Genomic DNA, 18881 nt, shown 5'->3' with positions numbered 1-18881 from the left:
ATTCTTCGTACGAAGATTAAATAAAGGTCAAATCTGTTTCACCGCCGACACCAACTTTCCTCAAACTTTCAGCTTCCCGAACTTCGATGAATCTTCACTCTCCGACTGGACTTTAACTGGCAATATTGTAGCAAAACTGCCGGCAATAACCTTTGAGACTTAAGGCAGAAAGTAAAACTCCACTTTAAAACATAACGGCATCATAACATCGAATGTGCAGCAACACGAAGTCACTGGCGAGTTCAGCCACGAACTGCCCCCTGTCACTGGGAGGGGTTCTCCTTTTATACCCTGTTGAAAAAGACTATCACATGACCTCCTACTGGCAGGAAAATTACATCACTCCACCATCACAAGACCATTACATCATGCCCAGCATAGCCTCAATTACATCATGGTCATGTGACAGGCACAAGATACCCACGGGTACGTAACAACACTTAAAGAGAAAGGACTAAATAATAGTACATAATGAGTCAGAAAGGGGAGAAAGGTCACAGAGAATATATGAAAAAAGTCCAACAGAAAGGCTTTCTATCTGAATACATAAAGGATTAATAATGTGGAGGGGCATATATAGAGGTAAATGGATTGGATTTAACTGTTTTTACAGAAATTCTGTATAGCGTGACCAAGGACAAGTAAGGGAACAGAATGTTCATGCTCACAAATGCTTATGCACTGGAAAGACAGGCAGAATTAAGATGAGTGAGGTATGTGACAGTGGAAGGAGTGTGGTGTGGTAGCCATGATAATCAATGATGACATTGGGACAGCATTGAGAAACGACCTCAGCTCAGAACATCAGGATGTAGAATCAGGTCAGAGAGGTACAAGAGATTACAGATGATGGAATCTGGAGCAAAATAATAATTAAAAACTTTATGGTGGAAGTCAGTAATCAAGCAACAGCTGCCGTGGCAAAGGGATAGTTGATGTTTTGGTTGGAAACCCTGACTTGTGAAGGAAAATGTACAATCAATGTGGCCAAATACATTAAACACATATTTTGCAGGTCTTCTTCGTAGAGGCAAATGTATGCCAAAATCTGACATAAGTAAAGGGTAAAAGAGAATGATGGTCTTAAAACAATATCCGGATAATTTATGGGATGGGATTATCGGCAAACAAATCTCTTGATAGGATGGCCGGTATCAGCCTTTGACAACAGGCCCCTGCAGAGGTAAAGAGTGCATGACTGTATCTTCCAATGTTCCATAGACTCTGGGATCATCTCAGCTGAGTTTAATGTAGCAAATGTCAAATTTCAAGACTGTTTATTGTCATTCTTCAGTACGTGAGTTGTAAAGGAGAATGAAATAGATTTTCACTCTGGATCCAATGCAGCATAAAAAAGACACAATAAGCATAAAAAACACAATAACAAAACAAACTAAATACAATAAATATAAATATAGAAGCAATCTTATCAAAAGCAATGTACAATTAACTCTAATGTACATAGATTGATGGTACATAAAGTGATGCTAGTTGATGTGCTTGTAGTGGTGATAGGGGGTGGGGTGAGTTAATAGATGTAACAATAAAGTAGTGAAAGTGAAGACAGAGAACCATAAGCTCCCCAGCAAGGCACAAAGTTTAGGAAGAATGGTGTATTCTATGTTAAGGACACGGTGATAGACAACTACATTGTAAAAATCACATTGTAACAAAGCAGGGCAAATATGAATTCATGAAAAGCAAATTTTATTTTCATAAATTTAATGGCTGATCTATCCAGATAGACAGGGGAGGAATTAGTATATTTGGATTTTCAAAAATAATAAAACATCATATAATAAAGGGTCTTCAGAACTGGGAACAATATGTTAGCATGGATAGAAAATTAATTAAATGATCAAAAGCAAGAAGTAGAAATGTGTGGATCATTTTCAGGCCAGACTGCCACTTATAGGATGCTACATAGATCAATATTAATCCCTTAGATCTATAGTCAAGATTTTGAAAACAATGAAACATGTCCAGGTTAGTTAGGGAAGTGATATGTGAGGAGGATGTAAAGAGATTACCAAGCAACATAGAAGGAAAACTGGATAATCCATATTAAGGACATGTTACGCAATCTTAGAAGGCAAGGCAGGTGAAACAAGTGGGCAAGAAGATGATTGATGGAATAAAAATCTAGAAATTGGATCCAGAAATCCAGAAAGGGCCAGAAATTCTGAGGCTATTCACTTCCATGAGCTGAATGAGAAAGCACTGTATTTTATTTTAAATAGTGAAAATCTGTTACATATTCAGTCTCTGAGAAAAATTGAATGTGCTTGTTTATAAAATTTACAAAGTCAGCATGAAGGTAGATGTTAGTCTTTACAGCAAAGTTTGGAATACCTGAAAAAAAAGTCTGACACAAGGGTAAATAGATTCAGTGAGCCTGTGCTTGTTTGGTTTCTGTACCAAGGAAAGATGTACTTCTTCAGGATGCACTACAATTTAAATTTACTAGCTTGATTCCATGAATATGGGATCGACCTATGGGAAGACATTAGTGAAGAAAGGTATGTTATGATTGCCTGTTCCTGCTTTTATTTCTATTGTTTGCATTCTTAATGTCTTGAACATCTAGTGGAATTCACCTCCATAATTTTTGCAAACCTAAACAAGGTCCCAAATCATTTGTGATCCATCTTTAATTGCCCCCAAGAAGATGGCAGTGAGCTACCTCTCAAACCACCATATGCTATTGTATTCTAACTACTGAAAACAAAAGAATGATTTCAGTTTGTAGCTAGGCCTGTAGGCTTACAATTTTATCTTAATAAAAAAAATCCAAGAAAAGGCAGAAAATTACAGCTTCTGATCAATTTAACTGCACATTTGCTCTGAATATCTTCAAGTGGCCCCTTGGCCAACCAGTACTTAGTTTAAAACCCTTGTTTGCACTAAAGCTTAATTCACACATGTTAAAGATTTGTGCCTGATTCACTGCAAAATTGCTGTCTTAAAGCACTGCAGCCTTACTGCGATTATTAAGTTTTGAATAAATGGTTCAACTTCCTATTGTTGAATTAAAGCTTGTTGGAAAGCAATGTGATTTGAATCAGGCAGAGAAAAGAAAAGCCCAAGTGCTGTGTGACTGAATTAGTTGCAGATCAGCTTGGTTTGGGATAAATATAATCAGATGCAAACAGGGTGAAAGGTTTAGTAACATTTCAAATTTAACTTTTGAGGTTTTCCTTCCTTCTAGGCATATGATAAAAGAAAGAGGGAATTCCAAACAGATCTTTTCCATGAATCCAAAAGGAGTGTAGCAAGTATACCCTTGAATGCAATAGAAGCAAGCAGTCCTTTCTGAATTCTGTCTTTAAGTTGGTCATAAATTGTAGCAACAATGCAATTTTCAAATTGTACTTGAAAGCATTTAGAGGTTGTGTTCCTACACCTACTCTGTAACACAGCAGACTTCATGCAGTACAACTACTCATCTCCTGAGACTGTAACTTATTTAAGTATTACATTTGTTACTGCTGTAATTCCACCCTCGATCAAATTATGCAACAAAATAATTTTGGCTATTTTCGTGAGACCATGTGTGTGGATTTCAACTGCAATATTTAGAGACTGCTTATTATTCACAAATAGAAGAAATGTAAACAGGATTCATAAGATATTTACAGTTGCTTTTCATATCTTGAGATTCATTAATGGAAATACATTTTTCATTCATGTTCATTAAATGTTTGTATTTCAAAGTCATTGTGTGTGTTTTCAAAATTCGGATCCATTTAGGTCAATGGAACTAAATTTCAGAAGCAGAGTAAAATGAACAGCCACTGTTAAGCATTCATGTTTAATGGATTTGTTTCTTTTTCCCCTCCAAAGAATAACCTTAAGAATAAAGTCACTATTTTTTGTCCATAAATGTAGCTTCCAACTTGAGGAATGGAAGGTCCATAATAGAGAAATGATCAGCTAATGTGATAGTAATGGTAGTTGAGATACAAGTGTTAGCTAAATACTGGCAAAATTCCTCTGCTCTATTTTGAACTAGTGTCATGGGACATTTCACATACAGCTGATGTGTCTTATCAGAAAGCAACACTTCCAACATGAGTGAGACTAGTGTTCCCAGAGTCCTGTACCGTGGATTATGAATGTAAGATTTCTGAAAATATCTGGTGTGAAAAGAGAAATAAAAGACTTGCTCTTTGTAACAGCCTTCAGTCTTAGGTCATCTTAAAGCACAACAAATAATAAAATTCTTTGGAAGTATGATCACTGTTGTAATGTGGGAAACATAGCAGCTTATTTGGACATAATGCATAACTGATCAGATATATTGTTTTAGTTAAACTAGTTATAGAATAAATATTTTTCCATAGCAGGTATAATTTATTCAAAATTGTGGATATTTAACACCTACTTTACTCTAACATCTGATGTAAGTAACAGTGCCTCTGACAGAATACACTCAGGTTTGCAGTAAAGCTTAAGACTGGGAATGGAACCAACGAACGATGGTTTCAAAAGCAAGTGAGATTACTAAGTGAGGCATGGATGAGACTATTCAACTTTCTATGAACTGTCTTCCATCTTGAGTTTCAGGAAATTCCACAAATAAACCAATCATCATTAATAAGCATTTTATTCAGCAAACACATAAACTAATCTGATTAAATTCAGCATTAAATCCACTATGTAGAAGTATTTAAAATGTTTCCATTTAACTTAATGTAACATTCAACGTGTCTAAGCCAACTCAATGAAATATTTCACAGTACATTATTTGCATTGACAGACATGTAAATAAGTTGGCACTAACGCAGTTTTTATTCACCACACAAAACAAACAATGTGTGTACAAAGAGTATTTGAGAAATGACAATAATGAGATTCAGATGGCAAGAGTAACATTGCAATAACAATTTTAACGAAAGAGGGGGAAAGGAAGTTCTGAACTGAAGCAAAAGAGAGCAAATGTAACATTTCCGACATCAGTCACATTCTCCATAACCCCATGAAAAATACGTGACTAATATTTCAAATATTTGACCTATCTGGAATCTACTTTTTCCCAATGTCTGAATGTTGCATGTTGGTCAGAGGGGGGGTCAAATGTAATTTCAAAGTGTTAAATATTTAATTTAGATCTTCTAACAAAATTCCGTATTCCGATTCAATGGAAATATAGAGAACTAAATTGGGTTGCTTTGTGAAACAGGGATGGAAATTGTAATGTAGGATTACTCTAGGTCCATAGCTTCTAATTCTGGCAGCACACTAATAACGTGTCCTTTCTCACGTGTACAACACTTACATGCAGCCAATGATAACTAAGCTGAACAGGCCCTGAGAGACTGCTTCGGTACTACTAACTGGGATGTACTGCAAGGGGGGCTCTGTGGGGGCATTGAGGAGGTCACTGAATGCACAATGGACTATATTAACTTTTGTGTGGATGCAGTTGTCCCTGTTAGAACTGTTCGCTGCTATCCCAATAATAAGCCCTGGATCACTAGTCACATCAAAGGCCTCCTAAACCAGAAGAAGAGGGCCTTTAAAGATGGTGATCGGTTGGAGCTTAAAAGAGTTCAGAAGGAACTCAGAGTACAGATAAGGGGGGCAAAGGAGCAGTATAGGAGGAAGCTAGAACAAAAGCTGCAGAAAAAAAGCATGAAGGAGGTGTGGGATGAGGTGAAGATCATCACCGGATGCGGTGCAAAGCGGGGGGCGAACATAAGTGGAGATGTGGAGAAAGCGAACCAGCTGAACAACTTCTTCAACAGGTTCGACAGCTCAATCTCATCCTCACCGCAGAAATCCACACCAGGCTTACTTCCCTCACAGGAAAATAGCCACTCACAGGAGACCTTGCCCACGCCCAGGATTACGGCTGCAAAGGTGGAAGGTCAACTGAGGAAGATCTGTACCAGCAAGGCGGCTGGACCGGATGGAGTTTCCCCATGATTACTGAGGGCCTGTGCGACTGAGCTGGGAGAACCACTACAGCGCATCTTCAGCATGAGCCTGGAGCAGAGAAGAGTACCCAGACAGTGGAAAACATCCTGTATTGTCCCGGTACCAAAGAAACCACAACCAAAGGAGTTGAATGACTTCAGACCTGTTGCCTTGACGTCGCACGTGATGAAGACCATGGAGCGGCTGATAATACAGAATCTGAGGCCACAAACCAGGCACGCCCAGGATCCTCTTCAGTTTGCGTATAAGGAGAAGGTGGGAGTGGAGGATGCTATCACGTATTTGCTGCACAAATCACTCTCACCTAGAGGGGGTCAGTTGTGCTGTGAGGATTACATTCCTTGACTTCTCTAGTGCCTTTAACACCATCCAGCCCAAGATCTTAAGGCACAAACTAACGGAGATGGGAGTAGACTCTCACATGGTGGATTGGATAGTGGACTACTTGACAGATAGACCTCAGTATGTGCGGTTGGGAGACTGTAGGTCTGACACGGTGGTCAGCAGCACAGGGGCGCCGCAGGGAACCGTACTCTCTCCGGTCCTGTTCACCCTGTACACATCAGACTTCCAATATAACTCGGAGTCCTGCCATGTGCAGAAGTTCGCTGATGACACGGCCATAGTGGGGTGTGTCAGGAATGGACAGGAGGAGGAGTATAGGAAACTGATACAGGACTTTGTGATATGGTGCAACTCAAACTACCTGTGTCTCAATATCACCAAGACCAAGGAGATGGTGGTGGACTTTAGGAGATCTAGGCCTCATATGGAGCCAGTGATCATTAATGGAGAATGTGTGGAGCAGGTTAAGACCTACAAGTATCTGGGAGTACAGTTAGACGAGAAGCTAGACTGGACTGCCAACATAGATGCCTTGTGCAGGAAGGCACAGAGTCGACTGTACTTCCTAAGAAGGTTGGCGTCATTCAATGTCTGCAGTGAGATGGTGAAGATGTTCTATAGGTCAGTTGTGGAGAGCGCCCTCTTCTTTGTGGTGGCATGTTGGGGAGGAAGCATTAAGAAGAGGGACGCCTCACGTCTTAATAAGCTGGTAAGGAAGGCGGGCTCTGTCGTGGGCAAAGTACTGGAGAGTTTAACATCGGTAGCTGAGTGAAGGGCGCTGAGTAGGCTATGGTCAAATATGGATAACTCTGAACATCCTCTACATAGCACCATCCAGAGACAGAGAAGCAGTTTCAGCGACAGATTACTATCGATGCAATGCTCCTCAGACAGGATGAAGAGGTCAATACTCCCCAATGCCATTAGGCTTTACAATTCTACCGCCAGGACTTAAGAACTTTTTAAAAGCTATTATTAATGCTTTTTGAGATAGTGATTTAGATGCATATCATATTTTTTACTGAGTTAAGTATTGTATGTAATTAGTTTTGCTACAACAAGTGTATGGGACATTGGAAAAAAAGTTGAATTTCCCCATGGGGATGAATAAAGTATCTATCTATCTATCTATCTATCTTTGGCTTATTGTCTCTACAGGAGATCTAATTTCCCAAAAGGTTAGCAGTAGTTAATGTTAATTTGCATTTTAAACCAACCCCTGCCTCTTAGGGACATGCAGATGGAGTAGGAAGAAAGGCTGTGAAGTCAATACTGGATAGAGGATAAGGTCAAAGGTAAATTCTGTTGTGGATAACTCAGATGTGGACTTTTTTGGGCATCCTACTAAAGAAGACTCACGGGCATATGTGATAAAAATGCACAGTGAATTGAAAGATCTGCTGGAAAACCTGTTTGTAGTGACGAGAGAAAGAAATAGAAATGGGTGAAGGCCATCTAGCCTCTCAAGTCTTCTAGGGTGCATCACAACCTGGTATGGAAGTTGTCCTGTCTAAGACCGGAAGAAGCTGCAGAAGATTGTGAGCATAGCCCAGCACATCACACAAACCAATCTTCCATCCTTGGACTCACTTTACACCGCACGCTGTTTGAGCAGTGCTGCCAGGATAATGAAGGACACGACCCACCCAGCCAACACATTTTTTGTCCCTCTTCCCTCCGGGAGAAGGTTCAGGAGCTTGAAGATTCGTACGGCCAGATTTGGGAACAGCTTCTTTCCAACTATGATAAGACTGCTGAACAGATCCTGACCCGGATCTGGGCCGTACCTTCCAAATACCCGGACCTGACTTGCACTACCTTATTTTCCCTTTTCTATTTTCTAATTATGATTTATAATTTAAATTTTTATTATATTTACTTTGATTTGTACTTCAGGGAGTGCGAAGTGCAGAATCAAATATCACTGTGATGATTGTACTCTCTAGTATCAATTGTTTGGTGACAATAAAGTAAAGTAAGGTAAATCTGTTCCGCCATGAAGTAAAGTCATGCCTTACCTTACATTTAATCTTGAATTTTATCATTTGAGCCAGATTGACAGCAATAATTTTACACAAGAACTTTGCATATATGTTGGAGCATGGAATCACAGAATTATAGGATTTTACTGTACCATTCAACACAATTCATCCACATGTGGTAGTGGTCATCCTTCCATATTAACCCCATCACACAGTAATCTCTTCAATACTGTCAGCAAACCAGTTTCAATCACCCTCTCAGGCAATGCATTCCAGCTGCTTACCACTGGGTAAAGAAGGTCCTCCCCACATTCACTCTGAATCTCTTTCCCCTTACCTTCGATCTATGTTCTCTATTGTATAGACCTTTGACATAGGGAAAAAATCTGGCAGTCTCTTCTGTCTATATCCTTCAATTTTATATACATTTAATCAGATCTCCTTTTAACCTCCTCCTCTCCAGGGAGGAGAAAACCCAGCTTCTCCATTCTCTCCTCATAATTGAATAGCTCCAGCCCAGGGAACATGCTAGTGAATCTCCCCCACACCCTCTCCAGTTTTATCACATCCTTCCTTGCTGAACAGAACTGAAACAGTACTCCACTTGAGCTGTGACCAAGGTTTGATAAACTTTAGAACAACCTCCCTATTTCTGCCCCAAACAGTGAAGGTCAGTATCCTGTATGCTTTCTGAATCATGTTGTTTACCCATCCATTATCAAGGATCTATGTATTTGTACTTTGACATCTCTCTGTTCCTCAATAACCCTGAAGACGCTACAATTCATTGTATATGTCCTGGCCTCATAAGCATTTCCAAAATGTCCAATTTCCTATTTGTCTAGATTAAAATACATCTGCAATTTTTCATCCCATTTCACTAAAACATTGATATCCCATTGCAGCTCAAGACTGTATTAACTCTGCCAATATTTGAGTCATCTGCAAATGATTATGCATTCCACATCTATATCCAAGTCATTCATGTACATTACAAACAGCAAGAATCTCAGCACCGATCCTTGTAGGACACCACTAATCACAGGCAGTTCAGTCACAAAATCAACCCTCTGTTTCCTATTGACAACCTAGTTTTGGATCCAGTAGATCAACTTGCCCTGGATCCCCAAAGCACCTAACTGCTTCAAAAGGGCATAAATCATACTGGTACCCAAGAAGAATAGGGTGAACTACCTCATTGCCTATTGCTCAGATGCATTCACATCTACTGTGATGAGGTGCTTTGATCATGGCCAGAATTAACTCCTGCCTAACCAAGGACTTCAATTTGCCTACCATCATAATAGGTCCTTGGGAGACCACAGTCAGTGCGGATTGGAAATTATATCTCGTCCTCACTGATAATCAACACCGATGCACTTCAAGGATGTGAGCTTAGCCAGATGCTCTACTCTTTCTACACCCATGACTGTGTGGCTAGTCACAGTGCAGATTCCATCTATAAATTTGCCAGTGACACAACTGTTGTTGGTAGAATCTCAGATGGTGACAAGAAGATGTACAGAGGTGAGGATAGATAGATAGATAGATAGATAGATAGATAGATAGATACTTTATTCATCCCCATGGGGAAATTCAACTTTTTTTCCAATGTCCCATACACTTGTTGTAGCAAAACTAATTACATACAATACTTAACTCAGTAAAAAATATGATATGCATCTAAATCACTATCTCAAAAAGCATTAATAATAGCTTTTAAAAAGTTCTTAAGTCCTGGCGGTAGAATTGTAAAGCCTAATGGCATTGGGGAGTATTGACCTCTTCATCCTGTCTGAGGAGCATTGCATCAATAGTAACCTGTCGCTGAAACTGCTTCTCTGTCTCTGGATGGTGCTATGTAGAGGATGTTCAGAGTTTTCCATAATTGACCGTAGCCTACTCAGTGCCCTTCGCTCAGCTACCGATGTTAAACTCTCCAGTACTTTGCCCACGACAGAGCCCGCCTTCCTTACCAGCTTATTAAGACGTGAGGCGTCCCTCTTCTTAATGCTTCCTCCCCAACACGCCACCACAAAGAAGAGGGCGCTCTCCACAACTGACCTATAGAACATCTTCAGCATCTCACTACAGACATTGAATGACGCCAACCTTCTAAGGAAGTACAGTCGACTCTGTGCCTTCCTGCACAAGGCATCTGTGTTGGCAGTCCAGTCTAGCTTCTCGTCTAACTGTACTCCCAGATACTTGTAGGTCTTAACCTGCTCCACACATTCTCCATTAATGATCACTGGCTCCATATGAGGCCTAGATCTCCTAAAGTCCACCACCATCTCCTTGGTCTTGGTGATATTGAGACGCAGGTAGTTTGAGTTGCACCATATCACAAAGACAACTGACTGAGTGGTCCCAACAACAATCTTGCTCCCAACATTAGTAAGACCTAGTATTTGATTGTAGACTTCTGGAAGGATAAATCGAGGAAACACACACCAGTCCTCATTGAGCAGATAGTAATGGAAAGGTGACTGGGTTCAAGTTCCTGGGTGTCAACATCTCTGAAGACCTAGTCCCAACATATTGATGCAATTATGAAGATGATACACCGACAGCTATATTTCGTTTGGAGTTTGAGGAGATTTGGTATGGCACCTAAGATTCTAACAAATCTACACAGATGTACCATGGAGAACATTCTAACTGGTTGTGTCACTGTCTGGTATAGAATCAGGAGAAGTTGCAGAGGGTTATAAACTCAGCCAGCTTCATCATGGGCACTAGCCTCCCCACCATCAGGGACATCTTCAAAAATTGATGCCTCAAAAAGGCAGCATCCATCATTTAAAGACCCCACCACCCAGAGCATGCTGTCTTTTCATTACCACTATCAGAGCAGAGGTACAGGAGCCTGAAGATCCACACAGAGTGTGTTATGAACAGTTTCTTCCCTGTCATCATCAGCTTTCTGAATGGACAATGAATCCATGAACACCACCTCACAATTATTGCTCTTTTTTGCATACTTATTTATTTTTAATATATTTCTATAATTTTGATAATTTATAGTATATATTTTATTTATTGCACTGTACTGCTGCTATAAAACAACAAATTAGTTGTCAGTAATAAGTCAGTAATAATAAGCCTGATTCTGGTAACGTTCTTAACCAGCTTCTCATGGGGGACCTTGTCAAAAGCTGCACTAAAGTCTGTGGAAATCAAATCTACTGTCCTCCCCTCATTGATAAACTTCATTATCTCTTCACAGAATTTAGTCAAACTGTTCAGGAAGGATCTGCCTTTAAAAAAGCCACATTGCAGTCTCTGATTAGTCCCTGCCTTTCCAAGTGATCTTTATCAGAATTATTTCCAGTATTTTCCCTATCATTAATGTTTGGCTCACAGATCTATAGTTACTAGGCTTTTACTTGCTACTTCTTTTATTTTTTTGAAGAGGATGACTATTTTTGCTGTCCTCCAGTCAAAGGTACCTCACTTGTATCCAGCAAAGATTTAAGAAGCACAACAATAGTGCCATTGACCTCTTTCCTTGATTCCCACAGCATCTAGTCCACAGATTCATTTATCTTTCAGCCTGTCAAGACATCAAGTACCCCCTGTTACTTTATGAAAACCTACACTGGACTTTTACCTACACCTTCATGGAAATCTTCAATGATGAAATCTGTTTCTTTTGTATTCACTTAGGACCCTACCTATCCCTTTTGGCTCCAAGCACAGATTGCTCTGTTATCCCTCATGGGTCCTATTTTTTCTTTAGTTATCCTTTTGACTTTAATACATTCATAAAATATCTTTAGATTTATCTTAATTCTGTGTGCCAGTGATTTTTGTGACATCCGTTTGCCTTAATTTCCCTTTTAAGCATCTCTACATATTATTTACACTCTTGATCAATCTGTTCATCATTCGTCCCTATTCCTGTCATTGACTTCCTTTTGCATTTTATACAGTCCACAATTTCCCTTGATTTGTAAAATGAATTTGCTCTCTTAAATTGCAGTGGTTGTATTTCCAATATTTTCCATTTGATCTGTGGAGCACAGATCTGCTTTTGGAGCAGAGAATAAATAATCCCTCTACTCTATTTGGAATACCCCTGCAATTTCCCATCACCAAGCCTCCCTAGCAAAGTGCTATAGAAATTGGCAAAAAATAGTCAGCGGGTCATACAGTGACTGTACAGAGAGAAAAACAGAATGAACATTTCAGGTCAATGATTTACCATCAAAACTGGAAACCATGTTTTTAATTGAGGGGGAAACAACAGCATCATAGAATTGGAGACCACTAGAGCCAACTATGCCAACCTATGTCTCTGGCTAGTCCCATCTATCCGCTTCGAGACTGTAGCCCTCCATACTTCTCTCAGCCATATACATATCCGAACATCTCTTAAACATTACAATTGAATTTGCATCTACCACTTCTGTTGGCAGCTCACTCCATGCTCTCACCACCCTCTGAATTAACAAGGTCCCCTTCAGGTTCCCCTTAAATACTTCACCTTTCATTCTGAGCCTATACCTTCTAGTCCTAGTCTCACCCAGTTTCAGTGGAAAAAACCTGCATTTATTTACTCTAACAACACCCCTCATAATTTTGAACATATTGATCTCCCCTCATTCTCCTACACTGTAAGGAAAAAAGTCATAACCTATTTATCTTTTCCCTATAACGGACTTTCTTAAGTTCCTTAACATCCGTGTAAATTTTCTCTGTACTCTTTCAAGCTTATTGATTTCTTTCATGTAGGTAGATGATCAGAACATCACAGAGTATCCCAAATTTGGCTTCACATCAAATTTGGTCTTACACAACTTCAACATAACATCCTACCTCCTGTACTAATTTCTCTGATTTATGGTCTGCTGTCTCTATTGATTTCTGTTTTTGATCCTCCTATGGCTGATTTACCCACCAGAAATTGGTCATGAAATAGATTTGATGACTGTTGAGAGGAAAAAGGGAGGAAAAAAAAGTAATCCTAATGTTCATTTGGCAGTTCTACATTGATAGCCACACAGAGTCTCCGTGAACTAACACATTTTCATGTTCTACCCCGATTTTCCATTGATATTACTAAAGTTATGATCTGCAGGACATAATGATCAAATGGAGGGCTGCCTGTACTTTAACCAAATCTCATATATCATGTAATTGCCAACAAAATCTTAATTTTTTTCTACTTTTTTAAATAAATTTCAAGATGCATCCAAGATGGAGAAACAGTGTCATTTTGATTTCAGCTACATCAATGCAGAAGTCTGATCTGCCATCCCATTGCACTTACATCCATCCTAATGAAAGGTTTTGAGAGGCTGGTGCTGAAGCTTATCAGCTCATGTCTGAATGATGACTTGGATCCACTCCAATTAACCTACCAAAGCAACAGGTCTCCACAGCAGATGTTATCTCATTGGCTCTTCACACAACCCTGGAACATCTGGATAGCAAAAATGCATGTATCAGGATGCTCATTATCAATTACAGCTCAGCACCTAACACCATCATTCCCTCAAAACTCATCAGTTAACTCCAATACCCCCTTGTGCAGTTGGTTCCTGGAATTCCTCACTTGAAGGCAAACACATCTCTCCACAATCTCCATCAGCACAGGAGCACCACAGGGATGTGTACTTACCCTCTGCTCTACTCGCTTTACACCTTTGAATGTGTCATTAAGTACACTTCCAACACCATATACAAGTTTGCTGACAACACCACTGTTGTGGGCTTTATCAAAGATGGTGATAATACCAACCTCTCACTCAATGTCAATAAGACCAAGGTATTGATAGGAGTTTTCAGGAGAGGGAAACCAGAGGTTCATGAGCCAGTAATCATCAGAGAATCCGAGTTCAATAGGGTCAATACCTTTAAATTCTTGGGTGTCACTATCTAAAAGGACCTGTCCTGTACCCATCATATGAATATTTTTGTGAAGAAAGTATGACAGCACCTTTACTTCCTCAAGAGTCTGCGGAGGTTCAGCATGTCATTGAAAACCTTGGCAAACTTCTATAGATGGGCAGTGGAAAGTGCCGACTGGCTGCATTATGGCCTGGTACGGGAACACCAATGCCTCCTCCCTGTCTATTGTAGTTCAGCCTGAATCTAAAAAAGTTCAGTTTCCGTGTGTCACCAGTGAGGAGGCACTACATGCTTGCATGAGGCTTGCTTTTGGAGGCTATGTATTGGCAGGGAAAGACTTACACATTTAGCTCTCGTTTTCAGCAGTGGAAGCTGAAAGTGAGAATGACCTACACACTACACCACCAGACTAGAGGCATCACAACATCCATTTTGACACCCTTAATTACAGTACGTCATTGAGAACCATCACTTGCTTATCATTGGAAAGGAAAACAATCTATATAGTAGCATGAAGACACTATTCTGTCACAAAGAATGCCAACTTAGCACATCAAAAATGCAAAAACATGTCAGGAAAAATATAGCTGGTTTACTTTCTTATTCTGCATAACATGCTTGGAAAAGAAAGCATAGTGGATTACTTCTTAATCTATTGGGAAGAAAAAACAATTATCTAATTCTACTGTGAAGGAGGCCAGAACTTCAGACAGACCCCACGTAATATGAAAACTTTTTGGCTCAGATATGTGGCTTAGTTTCAGAGGAAAGATTGTCCAAGAGAAACTAATTCAAAGTATGAGCATGGCACAACTTTATTTGTGGTCATATGCACAAAAGTGAAATAAATTACTTTAGAGTCAGACTTGGTACAACTGTTATTCTGCACATCATTTTGCCATGCGCTATGTAAAGTGGTTTAAATTTCAAAGTAAACTTATTATCAAAGTACATACATCATGATATACACGCCAAGATTTAATTTCTGACAGAGTTTCACAGTAAATACAAGAAACACAATTGAATCAGTGAAAGACTGCAGCCAAAAGGATGGACAAGCAAACAGTGTGCAAAAGACAATAAACTGGGCAAAAACAAAAAAAATGTATAAATTTTGAGAACATGAGATGAAGAGTCCTTGAAGGTGGGTCAATGGGTTGTGGGAACAGTTCAAAAATGGTGCATGTGAAGATGAGTGAAAGAGTAATAACTGTTCCTGAACCTGGTTGAGTGGGTTCGGAGGCTCCTGTACCTTCTTCCTGATGGCAGTAGTGAGAAGAGAGCATGACCTGGAGGCTGGTTGTCCTTGGCTGGTTTTCCTCTGACAGCGCTCTGTGTTGTTATGCTCAATAATGGGGAGGGCTTTACCCCTGATGGATTGGGCTGTATCAATTACTTTTTGTAGAGAGTTCAACATGTCCCCTCTAAAATTTTCCTATCTATCCTCCAATGTATTGGAAACATGGAGCTGAGGAACGCACAAAAGTCAAGGGGAATGATCTGTGTGTGCAGATACAGGTTTGCTTAAAGAAACCAGTATGATGTCCATTCAAATTGTGTGGCCATGCTATAGGAGATAGAAAATTCATCAGTTTGAGAGATGTAAATCCATTTAGAGCAGAGACCTCACAGCATCAAGAGTTAATGAAGTATTGCTGATGCAGAGACATTTACTGTAATTATGGAATGATAAAAGTCTTGTTTGCAGCTTCGTTTGACCACAGTTGAGGATCACTTCAGCTTACTCCCAAAAAGGCAGGGATAGGCTGATTCATACTTTGGCAGGGAGTGGTTATAAAGGCACTTAGATCTCTTCTGCCTGCATCTGACTGTGACTACCAGGGCCAATTATCTGGCTGTGCTTTGGAAGGGAGAGTAACCAGATAGTTACTCTTTTTTAACATTAATGTTTGGAGTCTGTTGATGCTTTGTTGTAAGTCAGGAACGGGGACTAGATGGTACTACACTGGCATTCTTGGAGGGATACTATTGGTATGTGTGGTAACTTCTACTTTACAAAGAGACCACTCGACAATTTGATGACCAAAAGAACATCTTTATCGGTGACGGCAGAGGCTTCCAGGTACCTCGTGTGGTATGGGTGGAGGAACTATATACAATGCATACTGGGAGTAAAAAGAGCGGAAATAAAAATCCCGCCAACCCCGGATCTCGCCTCTCGTTACCAACAGCTTCCTGATTAGTATTAACTTACTTTTAATAATACTCACATTACAACACTATGCACTTCAGCTTCTGCAATCAATGAATTTATGATAGGTATTCCTGTACTTAAATTGTGGATCATCACTATAACAAACAATTCTGGGACCAAACACAAGATACAAACAAGTAGTTAAAACATAATTCCTTAAATCTTTACTGCATTGAGATTATATTTAGTTAAAAAGAGTAATATCTCTGTATAAAAAAAGACAGAATGAATCTGTCTGCGTGATATGAAGATGCAAAGATAGAAGGATCACAAGAAGTAGATTACAGTCTGATCAAGATGTGCAGTTATTTTGCCTGTGATATAAAAGAAACATTTCTGATCTGGGGTGGGGGAGATGTTCCTTATTCTACATCAACAGCAGTCACAACTGATGACAGGCAGAACATATTTCTGCACAATTAACATCTTGTCAGCACAACTGGTTTTAATACATGACATACCTAGTAAGTGTTTTAAAATGCCAAGTCACAGTAATCTTCCAGCCTAAGAAAACCCTTGCACTAGCAACATGTTGTGTGACCCATAAGTTAATCACTACTTCAGAAGCTTTAACCTGGTTTACAATGAATGAAAGGTCACAGGACAACATCCTACCATTCTTAACTTGCAGGCTGCAGTGCAATATGTATTTCATTCCTCTTGAGCTGGTTCTCCTTTAGCTCTTATCCTAGCCGGAGAAAACAGTGTGGGATATGACCAAGAAGCTTGGGTATGTTAGCCTGTGTATTGATTATAGCCAGGCCATCTTCATATACTTGAAATTGATGGTGGCAAACTGCATTTACATCCTAGTATTTTAAACAAGTATGCAATGAAGATAATTCAGATAAATGTTCCTAAGTAATAATGGCAAAAGATGGTGAAAAGTTACATTTAAGGCATTATATGGAGACTTGCATTCCTGATCAAATGGCTGAAGCGACTCAGTGGGTCAAGCAGCATCTGTAGAAATAAAGGGATGGGCTTGACCTGCTGAGTTCCTCCAGCACATTGTGCTTTGCTCCAGATTCCAACTTCTGCAATCTCTTACATCGCCATCTTGCACTCCTGATCTTGAATTCATTAAATTTACCAACCTAGACACATTTCTGTGGCATGGAACTGGAGCAACATAGGTTAAGTGTTTGTGGATAGGATTATTTTCCTATTTGGTCTTCTTACTTAGAATGAGGGAAACAATGAAAAAAGATGCTAGGCCTAAACTTGCCCATTCACATGAGATCTTGACTGAGTCACAGTGATCTTCAAAGAAAGGTATATTTTCAGAGTTGGACTGAGATACACGTCAAGGTAATTGTACAGATCTTTATAAAATCAACGTGATTTTTGAGATCTTTATGTTCAGAATTCCATTTCTATCAATCATGAAATGTTAGTTGTCATTACATGCTGGTTAAATGCCAGAGCAATTTGACCTTTGGACAAATGCAGTTTATTGTGAAATGATGTTTGAAAGGTTGAATGGAGTTTTGACAGAGGTGGTGTACCACATAAACAGAGGTATCCACAGAACTGACTGTCCGGGTAGGCCCATTGACTCTGTCTGCTCCTGCTCCACTGAACTCATGTTCTTGACTCCATTCGATTCCCCTTGTTTCAGTCCCTTCCCACCTACATCCGCAACACTTAATACGTTCTCGATCTTCTCAACAACTTTCAAATCCCTGGACTTGACCACCTCATTTCCACCATGGATATCCAGTCTCTATACACTTCTATCTTACATAAAGAAGGTTTTAAAGCTCTCTGCTTCTTTCTCAACAAATTACCCAACCAGTTCCCCTCCATCTGGCAGAACTGGTCCTCACCCTCAACAATTTCTCCTTCAGTTCTTCCCACTTTCTCCAAAACTTAAGGGGTAGCCACGGGCAACCGCATGGACCCCAGCTTTGCTTGGCTTTTTGTTGGATACATCGAACAGTCCATGTTTCAAACCTTCCCTGGTATTGCTCCCCAACTCTTCATGCACTACATTGATGACTGTGTTGGTGCTACTCCATGCATCCATGGTGAGCTCATCAATTTCATCAACTTTGCCTTCACTTCTGCCTGGCCCTTAAATTCATTTGGTCCATTTTTGAAATCTCTCTGCCCTTTCTCAATCTCTTTGTCTCCATCTCTGGAGACAAAATTTCTACTGACATTTTTTATAAACCTACTGATTCCCATGGTTATCTTGATTATACCTCTTCATACCATGTCTCCAGTAAAAATGTTATTTTCTTTTCTCAGTTCTTTTGTCTCCACCACATCTGTTCCCAGGATGAGATTTTCCTTTCCAGCTACACACACTAAATGCTGGAGGAACTCAACAGGCCAGGCAGCATCTATGGAAAAAAGTACAGTCAACGTTTCCAGTCGAGACCCTTCGGCAAGACTGGAGAAAAAAAGCTGAAGAGTAGATTTGAAAAATTGGGGAGGGGAGAGAGAAACACCGGGCGATAGGTAAAACTTGGAGGGGGGGAATGAAGCAAAGAGCTAGGAAGTTGATTGGTGAAAGGGACAGAAGACAAAAGGGGGAA

Source organism: Hemitrygon akajei, chromosome 3 (genome assembly GCF_048418815.1).
Source record: "Hemitrygon akajei chromosome 3, sHemAka1.3, whole genome shotgun sequence".
NCBI classification, from domain to species: domain Eukaryota; kingdom Metazoa; phylum Chordata; class Chondrichthyes; order Myliobatiformes; family Dasyatidae; genus Hemitrygon; species Hemitrygon akajei.
The sequence above is the reverse complement of the archived record's forward strand: the minus strand, read 5'-3'. Positions refer to the sequence as shown.